The sequence below is a fragment of the Uloborus diversus genome, chromosome 9 (assembly GCF_026930045.1).
Source record: "Uloborus diversus isolate 005 chromosome 9, Udiv.v.3.1, whole genome shotgun sequence".
Lineage (NCBI taxonomy): Eukaryota > Metazoa > Arthropoda > Arachnida > Araneae > Uloboridae > Uloborus > Uloborus diversus.
In genome coordinates, this window is record NC_072739.1 from 44,630,256 (window position 1) to 44,642,938 (window position 12,683).

The window sequence follows — 12,683 nt, forward strand, 5'->3', positions numbered from 1 at the left end:
GGCCCGGCTGCCAAAACTGCTCAGATACACACAGGGGCCCTGAGTGCTTTAACCGACCGGGCTGCATCAACTGTCACAAACTTAGAGACAGGACAAAACAGGCAAATATACTTTCGTTCCACAGACCAGGTGACCCAAACTGTCAAGCCTACAGAGTAGCAGTTCAACAAATGGCAATTAAGTTGGGTTACCCATACTCACGCGCACCATACACTAAAACAAAATAGACAAAATCCTTCTTAGAGCGAGCCCTCCCCCGCTATCTTCCCATAGCCTAATAGATAAAGGCTAATCTAAAGTACAGCTTAAAGTACATCTCTAAAGCAAATTCATTTTCAGTATTTGCTACAGCACAAAGCTTTAGTAAATACTCTCTAGTACTTCCATTTTTATATAAAACTCATATCATTTACACCTTTTCCTTAGCTTCATTTTTCTTTTATTTTCTTCTAAAACCAGGTCATTTTATAATATTTTTTAAATTTAATTTAGGCCTATCAGGCACAGTTACGTTTAGTGGAAATCTTATCAATTGTCTACTATAATCATGAGTAGTAAATTATCAATCGGACAAGTTAATCTAAGAAGGGCTAAAGCAACAACACAAAACTTCGAAAAGGTGATGAAAGACCGAAAAATACAAATGGCCCTAATATCAGAACCTTTTCATGACTTAAACGTACTTCCCAAAACATGGCTCAAGTTCCAATCTAAAAATAAAAAAGCAGCAATAGTAATTCCGACAAACAACTTAAATCCTTTTATACAAAAAATAGAAGAAGACTATGTGCTCATCTCCATAAATCTAGGAACAGAAATAATACATATATTTTCAGTCTACATATCCCCTGCCATAGAACACGAATTAATTTACAAACAAATAGAAAAAGACATCTCAGATTTTAAAGGTAATATAAGAATAGCAGGGGATCTTAACGCGCATCATACTTTATGGGGACACCCATCATGTGACACACGAGGAGATGATTTAATAGCACTCGCACTTAGACGCAATATAGACTTCTTAAACAAAGATAACAAAACTCCCACCTTTGATAATGGGAGAAGTAAAGGTTTTCCTGACATAACCATGTACATCCAGGACACAAACTTGATCTGCCAAAATTGGGAAGTCACAGATGAAGAAACGTTCAGCGACCATAAATTAATCACCTTTGAAATTGGTAACTTTACCAGGCTTAAGACAACAACACGCTTCAACACAAAATACTGCAACTATAAAAAACTAGAACACAAACTGAAAGAAATAGAAACAGAAAATGGTCGCTTAATTGACTTAATAAAAACTAAAGAGGACTTCATCACCTTACTAGATGCTTTCCACACATCACTTATCTCGGCGTGCCTCTCCGCCTTTAAAAAGAAATCCCTACAAACAACACCAAAACAGAACACACATTGGTGGACTCCAGCTCTTCAGTCACAGAAAAACCTCATAAAAGCACTATTTAAAAGGGCAAACAAAACAACTGAATCAAGGGAGAAACAATCGCTCAAGATGCGCATTAAGAAGGAAACTGCTAAATATAAATTACTAATTAAAAAAGTGAAGAGACAAAGTTGGCAGAATCTATGCAACAATACATTGGAATGTTTCTCAATTGCATATAAGGTAACTTTCGAGAAATTAAAGGGAAAAGATCCTATACAAAATGACCAAAATGGGGTCAATCCTGACCACGTTCAGGAAATTAAAAACATAATAAGGAAAATATTTCCAGATAGTAACAATCAGAAATCTAATCAGAAAACAAATTATAATAACTTAATCGAAGAGACCCCATTTACCCACTACGAGATTAAAAATGCAATTAGGGACCTAAACAATAATAAGGCTCCAGGGCCAGATGGAATAGACGGGAAAGGGCTAAAAGATATTTATAGGATAATTCCTTATTTCATAGACAGGCTATTTAACTTATGTCTCAAATTCAAACATTTTCCAGCACAATGGAAAAACGCGGAGCTTATTCTTTTCAGAAAGCCAGACAAAATAACACATGACAGGAATGGACAACCAAAAACAATAATAAGCTACAGGCCCATCTGCTTAATACCCACACTAGGTAAGACTCTAGAAAAACTTATTGCCAAAAGGCTATTACACCACCAACACGAAAATGGCCACATAGCAGAACAACAGTATGGCTTTGTGCCCGGCAAGTCCACAGAGCTAGCCATACAACAACTAGTTAACAAAATACAAATACAAAGGAAGGAAGGAAACTACGTACTGGCCATTTTCTTCGACATACAGGGAGCCTTTGACAATATCGAATACAGACAACTAAAAGAAGCACTCAATGAACACAAGGTGAGCAAAACACTAATAAAACTCATAATTAGCTCAGTAAAAAATAGAAAGCTCACCTATCAATTAAATAATCTTAAAATCGATACTGTCCTAACTAAAGGCTGCCCACAAGGTTCCTGCTTAAGTCCAATACTATGGAACACACTAGCTAGTAAATTCCTGAACACACAAATGCCAATTGGTGTCCAAACCCAGGCATATGCAGATGACTTCGTTGCCGTAATAGCCGGCAAGACAAGGCCTGAATTGGTAAGCAGAGCAGAACGACTAATAGACAAATTCACTACATGGCTTTCTGAGAATAATATGCATCTATCCGAGGGGAAAACAGTTGCATTAAAATTCAGTAAAACAGATCTTAACTCCACTCGCGGCAAGGGTCGCAAGTACAGGTCACTCAGCTTCCCTCCTTTAGTCAACATTCAAGACAGATATCTAAAATATACAGATGCTACAAAATATCTAGGAGTGTACCTTAACGAAAACATGACTTGGACCCATCATATTAATTATCTAAAAGAAAAAACATCAACAAAGTTAGGACAAGTAGCAAAGTTAATAGGCGGCAAATGGGGTCTCAGCACTAAACACCTAAAACAAATTTATGACGCAGTATTATTAAAATCAATACTGCACGGAAGCAACGTCTGGGGACAGGACCTGAATGTACAAAACACAGACGGGGTACTAACGATTCAAAAAAATTGATCACCACTTTAGCCAGAGGCTACAAAACAATACCCACAATATCTGCACAAATCTTAATGGGAGCCCCCCCACTAGATTTATACGTAAAAATGGACTGCACATACAAGAATCTTCTACAATATGACAACAACCAGACCTTCAACAACAAACAGTTTCTCCATGAGAATTACGAAAAGAAGCCTAAATTTCCATATGTAAACTTGAAGCATAACTTCGAGGAAAAACTAAACACAATAATAAAACCAGCAGAAAAGATAGACTTTGAAGTTTACACAGACGGCTCAAAAACAGAATCAGGGGTGGGACACGCATACGTAGCTTATAAAAACAATAAGCCAGTTCACAGCACACAATGCAAACAACAGGACAATAACACAGTCTTCCAAGCTGAGTTATCAGCAATCGAACAAGCAATAGACTGGTTAAAAATTAATTCCAACAAGAATAAGGCATCAATAATTTGGACAGACAGCGAATCTGCTATCAAGGCCCTAGAAAAGCAGAAATGCAACACCAATCATATTAAGCGCACTAAAGAAAAATTAAATGAACAGGACAACATAAGGATAATTTGGCTAAAAGCACACAATGATAATATAGGCAACGAACATGCGGATAGATTAGCGAAAGCCGCAACCGCATTGGAAACATTCACAACAGATACACCACTACCTAAATCTTATCTAAAAAAACAATTAAGGAAACAGCTATTACTTGCCTGCAAGACCGGGGGGCTCAGCTCCTCGATCACTTCAGCCCCGTGTATTTGTTTGTCTATCCCTGTTATTCTGAGTTGGAGTGGTCTATTTTGTTTAGGTTTGTTTTGTGTTGAGGTTGGATTGTCTTCCCGTGTTTCCTCCAAATTGGGGTGGTTGGCTATTAAAGCCTTAATTTTCCCCATGGATATATTGTCTTTAATTGTGATTGTCAATTTATTTTCCCCTTTTAGTGTCTTCTGACAAGTGAACGATTCCCTGCTTATGTTTAGTTTGTCTGTCTCCTTTATTAGGAGACGTCTAATGTCGACTTGTGTGTGTGTTTCGCTCAATGTGCTCCTTAGTGTAAGTGTGCCCCCATTTACCTGTGATGTGTCTTGTTTTTCCCTGTTTACTGCCCTGTTTGCTACTTCTGTGTATGTCGGTGTTGTTTTTACTAGTGTGTTTTCACTTTTATTTTCCCCCTTGTTTATGCTTCCAAATTTAGATTTGTTAATTTGAGTTGGTTTGTTTCCTCCTCATATTTTAGTTTTAATTGTAATTTATAATGTCTTGACTGTCTTTTATTTTTTGATCTAAGATTGTTTCAAAATTTTCTTCTTTAATTTCCATGCATCTTATGTTTTCTTTTAATTTTTTTCCAGGTCTTCTATTTTGGATTTGAGGTATTTGTTGGCTTCTGTTAATCTAATGTGTTCTAATTGTGTTTCCTGGGGGAGTGTTTTTTCCAACATTTGCCTTTCTTCTGCCTTTTGTGGTAGGATGAAATTTATCTCTTTGTCTTGTGTTGTTTTTAGATTTTGAATGTCTTCCTCCAGGGTCTTAATTTTGATTATGTACTCCATTTCTTTGTGTTCGAATTTTAAGTTTAGATTTTCCGTCTTCACCTCCTCCCACCTTTCTTTTTCTCTTAGTATCGCTTTTAATTTTTCAATTTCACCTTCTAATTTAGCTTTTTCAGTTTTCCCCTCTTGGATCGTTTTAAGGTATTTATTTGTCTGTAGCTCTAGTCTAATTTTGTGCTCCTCTTTCATTCTTTCTTCCATCTTGTGATATTCTTCCTTCATAGTGTTTAACTCTTCCTCGTATTGGAGGGTCTTATAGTTTAGCTCTTTCTGCATTTTTGTGAGTGGATTTCCCTGTTTTTTGCTTTGTTTATCCTTCTTTAATCTTGACATTTTTTTAGCTGTGTTCTTTATCCCTCCACCCGAAAGGACTGGGCTATTGTCCCTCGAGTGGGAGGTGGAAGCCTCGATTTCCGAGTCCCCCATTCCGTTTGGCTAAGTATTTTTTAATTTTCCCATGTTTACAGATAAATAATTTGAAAGAAAACAAAAAATAGACAATAAAGAACTTCACTTAGCCTGAAGAAGGTTCGCCTCTAGACTGAAATGTCCCTCAGAGTCGTAGTTTTAGCCCAAAAGTTCGTTAGAGTCCCTAAGAAACTATTAATGGGACTGTTTGTAGTGAAGAGGAGCTCTTCTATTGGAGAGGAGAGCCTAAATTGAAGAGGAGTGCTAGCGAGCGTTTCTTTAACGCTTTAATGCTATTGATAATGCACTTCACTGAAAAAGCGTTCTAATCCATATTTAGGTCCTGGTCAAGTTTAATTATGGATTATATGGTGTGTAGAATTGATTTTTAAACACTTTTAAGTTGAAAAAGCACCCTTAAATGCTTTAAAATAGTTTAGAAATGAATAAAACTACTGAGGAAGATTCCCGTCTAGTGGCGCCATCTGTTGAGGAAAACCATTACTAAACGTATTAATGAAAATCGATCTCAGCGTTAAAAGTGCTCTTTTCTTAACTTATGAAAGGAATTTTGTAACCATATTTTGCACAAAAATCCAATGAAAGTTAACTAATTTAAAAACCCGAAAGCGGAATGGATGGCTCTGAAATCAAGCTCTCCAAAATTGTTTAACTTAGAAATTGAATTCACACTCTACGTAATCCAAGATGGCCGACCTTTGAATCTCTCACTTAGAGTAGGTTTTTAAATGTTTTTAGTGCTTTAAATTTAATATTTCATTATGAAATTTTTTATATGAATGGCAGATACAAATATATATCATCTGTGAAGATTTTGTAAGAATCTGCCTACTGATTAATTTACTAAAAAGTTTTGAAAAGTTCCGAGTCTCCGGAAAACAAACAAGATGGCCGACCTACGAAGCTCTCACTTAGAGTGAGTTTTTATAAGTTTTAAGTACTTTTAAGTTATTGTATCATTATGAAATTTTTTGATAATCTCCCATTTAGATAGGGATACAAAGCTACATCCAGATGTAACTGAAAAAAAACGTGGATATGCTTACCATGATTCTCTACTCAGAATTTCTGAGATATTTCTTCAGTTGTATATGATATCTTACTTAGACGATTGCTTTTTATTGCTAACTGTTCAAGCTGTAGTGTTTTATACAGCGGCTTACAATACCGGCCGTATAGATTGTGTATGTAATTTTTTAGAGGAAAAGCTGAACGGTGATATATTGCATTTGTTTTGCTATCATCATGCACTTGAGATTGTACTGCAGAGTGTCTTTAAAGAAGTTCTTACCTTTCTTAGTTCTAGACTCGATATTCCAATATTTAAGCGCTTCAAAATTCAAACAGTACACATACCACTTAAATTCTAAAAGAATTTGATGACATGTTATTGTTTGTAGAAAACGGAATTAAGAAATATTACCTAGAATTATCATAACGTGTAATAATATTTCTTGTTGAAGCCCTCCCTCCTACAGGGATATGTTTTCGGTAACCTAAAACTTATCTGTGAGCCAGATGGGTGGCAAAAGGAATTTATTGTTTGAATATTTATATATTTAGGAAACAATTTAAATTGACCTTACATGAAGAGAATGCCCGTAAATGCTGTTTTACAGTTAAATGTTGTATGAAGATATAGTTTTTCGCAGAAACCCATTCTAGGCCTTTTAAATTAATATAAAGTCTAGTGTCTAAAAAACCTGGAGCGTACAAAATGATGACAAACATGCAGCAGAAGCAGTGATTGAAAAATTCATAAATCACTTATGGTACTTAGGGGATGAACTGGTAGCTTTGTCCGTATTGGATGAAGGAATTTACTTTGAAGATAGGAAAAGACTTCTTCAAAAAAATGCTTGCTGAATAGGAAGACGTGTCTGATGACTGTATAAAAAATTTCAGATAACATTAGATGATTTGGAATACTTTCTTAGTAAAGACCTTCCTCTTTATAGAATCAATCACAAGCCAAGAAAACTGTTTGATAAGTTACAAACACCAAAAGATTTCCTATTTGATCCTGATTCATGGAAAAATGAAGGAAGCTATTTAAAGGGAAGAGATATCGTTAAAATGCTGAAAGTTGTGAATGATACAACTGAAAGAGGAGCACAATTAATCGAAGAATTTCACAATCAATTTACCAAATATGAGTCACAAAAGCAATTTAGTATTTTACCGACAGTCAGGAACTATCGGAAAAAAATGCACACGATTAAGATACATTGAGAAAAGCGTACGAATTAAGGTAAAGTTTCTAAAGCATTATTTCATTTTTATTCAATGTAAAATCTTTACACAATATGAAGTAATTAAAAAGATTAATTTTAGTGCTACCTCGCTGTAAAAATATTTTGCAAACATAGGAGAAACGATGTACGGGATCTGAAGTAAAAACTCGAAGATTTGTGAGAAAATTATCAAAAGTGTTAAAGTTCAACGTCCTAGGGGCACGTGTTATTATTGACTGATCGAGTTCAAATTTTGCACCGATTACTTTTTATTATAGTGTCACAAAACTAGGGGGCGTCACTTGTTGAATTCCGAAAAAAAAAATTTCCCATATAAATAAGGACCACCCTACGTAACTACCAGAAAAAGGGTGTATTTCTTTTCTACCGTTGGCAACGGACAGAATTTTTACTTCGCCGCGATGCATGCATGCAGGCAGTCACATTTGATTCTCACTAATTTTTCACCTTTGATTTGTTTTGTTACGTTTGTACATATGATTTATTTTGTTACGTTTGATTTGTTAAGTTTTAACATATAATTTTATTTTGTGTTTCACTATGAATATCAGTGCGGCAGCTAAGTATGTACGTCAGAATGCGAGGCGAAGATTTGAACGTACCCAGGAAAATATTGAGTGGAGATTGTGTAGAGTAAGAAAAAACGAGAGCGACAAACGTAGCCACGCCAAACGTATAAGTATTCGTGATAATGTAGATGAACATTATTGTGGAACAATAACTGAAGAGTGTGGCTTTATTGCACTTTTTATTTTATTTATTTATTTATTTATTTTGTGCCGTTTTATTTTGGCAAGATGAGCGCAATTGGAGAGAAAAATTTAAGCGATGTTGTAGTGCGGATAAGGTGAAATGACCTCCATTGGGAGATGTTCATGAGCTTATGATATATTTGCTCACGGGCGATACCTCTGATGCAAAAAATGATCGGGAACGGATTCGTGAATACAATTCCGTACTTGCGTTTGCTTCTATGGGGGCCCAAATTACCCCGCCCCCCGAAGGTTTGGCCCATATTGCTATCGTTTACATGGCCGAGTATATCACAAAATGTCTCATGTCTATGCTAATGACCAACACAGAGAAGGATATGAGCAACTACATATCTTTGATTCAGATGAGGCCACCGATAAAAGGGCAAGTAACAACCAGAAATGCTTGCCAAATGTGTTTAACCCATTAATGCCTGACTTTTTTTTTTTTTCAAAGATTTTTTGTTTACAGGTTGCAAATAGTGTTTAATACACAGGGAAAATAATTTAAAAAATCAAATGCAAAAAATAAATGTTTTATTAAAAACAGAAAAATCGTTCTTAAAAAGGACGCTAGGCATCAGAGGGTACATGCTTTTTCAACGAGAAATATTTTTTTGCCTACGATTTAATACTTGGAGAAAAAAAACATTTTATAAGATAAAATAAGAACAGATATTAACATAAATCGTAAATTGAGTTTAAAGGACAATTAAATATTGGTTTCATTTAGTATGAAAGTCAACAAAGCATTTGTCGTGTAAACCTACATTGCATTTGTTGCATTTCCTATAGACTTTTTTGCAGCAATAAGCACATCATACTTGAGTTTTTTTACAACAACATAATGACTTTCTCCATCATATCTAACTAAATCCGGTACCCTTGAGTTTAATTTCCCTGGTTTACCAACAGGTCTTACAAGTTTAAAATTGCGATCTGCATTATATTTTTTAAAGTACACCAAACATATTTCTCTTCGGAATTGCAGCAGCTGCAATGGGTTTACATTTGATGAAGGACAGTCTCTATACAACTGCCATACATTCTGCACAGCAGCTTCTAAACCAAAAATGATTAGAGGCCACGACCATTTTTTAGTTCGGATAGAACAACGTCGGATAGATCCTTCCCACAGGTGGTTCTGCGTCTTCACCACGCAGGTCACCGAGGCTAAAAGAAAAAGAAATCACCGCCAAAGACTCCTGTTAAATCTCCAACAGGAATGAGGAGAAAAAACCAAGACGTAAGTTGTTTTAAAGAACGTGCTCCTATGCATTTTGTACTCGTGATCGAATTAGATCCCTCCCACAGGTGGTTCTGCGTCTTCACCACGCAGGTCACCGAGGCTAAGAGAAAAAAAAGTCGCCGCCAAATCTCCAACAGGAATGAGGAGAAAAAGCCAAGACGTAAGTTCATTTAGCGAACGTACTCGTGATCAAATTAGATCCCTCCCACAGGTGGTTCTGCGTCTTTACCACGCAGGTCACCGAGGCTAAAAGAAAAAGTCGCCGCCAACGACTGCTGTCAAATCTCCTACAGGAATGAGGAGAAAAAGCCAAGACGTAAGTTCTTTTAGCGAACGTACTCGTGATCAAATTAGAACCCCCCCCCCCCCACACAGGTGGTTCTGCGTCTTCACCACGCAGGTCACAGAGGCTAAAAGAAAAAAAAGTCGCCGCCAACGACTCCTGTCAAATCTCCCACAGGAATGAGGAGAAAAAGCCAAGACGTAAGTTGTTTCAGCGAACGTACTCGTATGCATTTTGTATTCGCGATCGAATTAGATCCCTCCCACAGGTGGCTCTGCGTCTTCACCACGCAGGTCACCGAGGCTAAGAGAAAAAAAAGTCGCCGCCAACGACTCCTGTCAAATCTCCAACAGGAATGAGGAGAAAAAGCCAAGACGTAAGTTCTTTTAGCGAACGTACTCGTGTTCAAATTAACTTAGATCCCTCCCACAGGTGATTCTGCGTCTTCACCACGCAGGTCACCGAGGCTAAAAGAAAAAGAAGTCGCTGCCAACGACTCCTGTCAAATCTTCAACAGGAATGAGGAGAAAAAGCCAAGATGTAAGTTGTTTTAGCGAACGTACTCGTATGCATTTTGTACTCGTGATCGAATTAGATCCCTCCCACAGGTGGTTCTGCGTCTTCACCACGCAGGTCACTGAGGCTGAAAGAAAAAGAAGTCGCCGCCAACGACTGCTGTCAAATTTCCCACAGGAATGAGGAGAAAAAGATAAGACGCAAGTTGTTTTAGCGAACCTACTCGTATGCATTTTGTACTCGTGATCGAATTAGAAATTTTGAAGTCTGCAGAATCTGGGGCTTATACTCACTCATACCTTCAGGAATATGTAGCTTTTAAGTAAGTCCTTTAATAAAACATAACCAATCTTTGACTTCCGTCCCAAAGATTTATGTACAGTTGTTTTATGGATTGTTCTGGTTTGTCTTAAGAAAATCTCAATCAATCTTGTAGCGCTGTTTACGATCTGAGCAGTCTACGAAGGTACCATAAATTTGAATAAACTTTTGGGGATAGATATTAAGTATAAATGAACGGGCAATCGCGAACCACAATTTAAATTCTCAGCTTTCAGTTCGGATTGCTTCTACATAACTGGGTCTCGTTCGAAAATTGTAGTAAAGGAAATAGCTGCGTTAGCTTGTAGAAGTTAAAAGCGTTTCCGTAAAAGACTAATATAGCACCTTTGTGGTTTTATTCTCAAATTGCTGTACGTATATTTTGACTTCCTTTCTGCGGCACTCGGTAAACAAAATGCTCACCAAGATCTCAGCTCTGAACTTAATGTGGTTTCATTCTCTTCTAAATGACATCTTTGAGCACTATGACTTTGTTAGAGACGCCAAGACAAGAACATAACTCACACTGGAAATCACAAAGTTTCTCTGAAAGGCATAATTTAGTTACTAAGCTCAGTTTTCTGTGATTTTGTTCAGTTATTTTGGGAAAATCTCAGAGGTGTATTCGTAGCTTAAAACAGCTGAATCTTGTTGCATTTCTGTTACTGCTTTCTGCTGTAAAAAAACAGTGACATAGTAAAAAATATATATATTATGTACTATCAGGTATTTGTAACTAATTTCAATTGATAAATAGCCCAAATTGCTAAATTTTAAAGAAAATAAAAATTACCAGCCGTTTTGTAAAATATAAAATTACATTGAGGTGGATTTAAAATTTGACAGTTCCTTTAAATCAGAAACTCAAAAACTTCTACTCTTCCATTAATTGGAGTTAATGTGTCCTAGTTTAAGAAACACAAGTTTGTTTTGAAATTCATACAATAGGAGGAGAAATTTAGGCAGTGTCATTTTTTGACTTTCTTATTTTTTTTTATGTGAAAGAAGGTCTCGAAACTTTTATGACTTCCTAAATGTTTTGTTCGCTCTGTATAATTTGCCAAAGGTTTGAGGTTTTGCAGTACAGTTTTGGCAAAACATCTAAAAGGAAAATTACGGAGCGCTGTTAGTTCTTTACAACAACATACCTCACTTCTTTAGATGTTGAGTTCTCTTATTAACCGACGTCAAAAGAGGATTATATGTATTCGTGTGCAGCTTCTGGGGGTCTGCGCGATATTTAGGGGGGGGTTGCACCCTTGTGCACCCCCTAAATATCCCAGTTGTATTAATCATTATTAGTCATATCTCAAATTCTGAATTGAGGATCCTCTGAAGCAAACAGGATTTGGTGTCATAGCTCTAGTTGTGTTTCGGTCTTTATCATATATGCAACATCACAGTAGAAAGATACTTTGTTTCTAGAGTGGTGTTGATCTATAACGGACCAAGTAAAGATAAATGTGACTTTTTATTACGAGTTACGTGACACGTAATATTGTGAAATAAATTAGCTTGGGAACCATTTAAGATTTAAATGGTTCTAACTAAATTAGCACACAAATAAATCCTGGAGAGTTACAAGGGTTAGTTTTTAGTGCCAAGGAAATTTTAGTAAGTCAAGGAAAAATAGTTTTTAGTGAAAATGTATAATTGCGCATTTTAAACAGCCTTTCTTCGCAGTCTTCAAAAATCTCTAAGACGCTCCGCTCTGTTTCTTTCTCCATTTTGCTCAAACAATAACGGTAATAAATATTTTTATTTCTAGGGAGGCTCAGATTAGGAGGGCTCTCCAAAAAAAAGGAGGAAAACAAAGGTTTTTTCCCCCAAGGTAAGCTTTCATTCATTTCCTTGTCACTGTTTCGTAAGGAAAACACATTGGTTAATATCATGCCCTGATTGTAACTTGCCAACTACAGATTTTAAGATTGATGTAGATAGATATGGTTACTACCCATACACTAATGAAAAAATAATTGGCGATTCACAGCGCACCTCCTTTACAAAAAGTCTCACAAATTGCGGATGATCGATTCTCTACACCATGCTTGGGTTTTGTACATATGATGAAACGAATAGTGTGTCGGCAAAATACCGCAAGCATTATGCATTTATTGCTTTAGGCCTTACTCTGAGCTCAGCATTATCCCGTAGAGAGCCGAATTAAATCATGTCTTGTCAGTGCGTTACATTTACATCAATTCACGAAATATTTAAATCGAAGCTTCAAATGAGCTTGAGTAAAATTTAGCAGTCATATTGATGCAACACCTA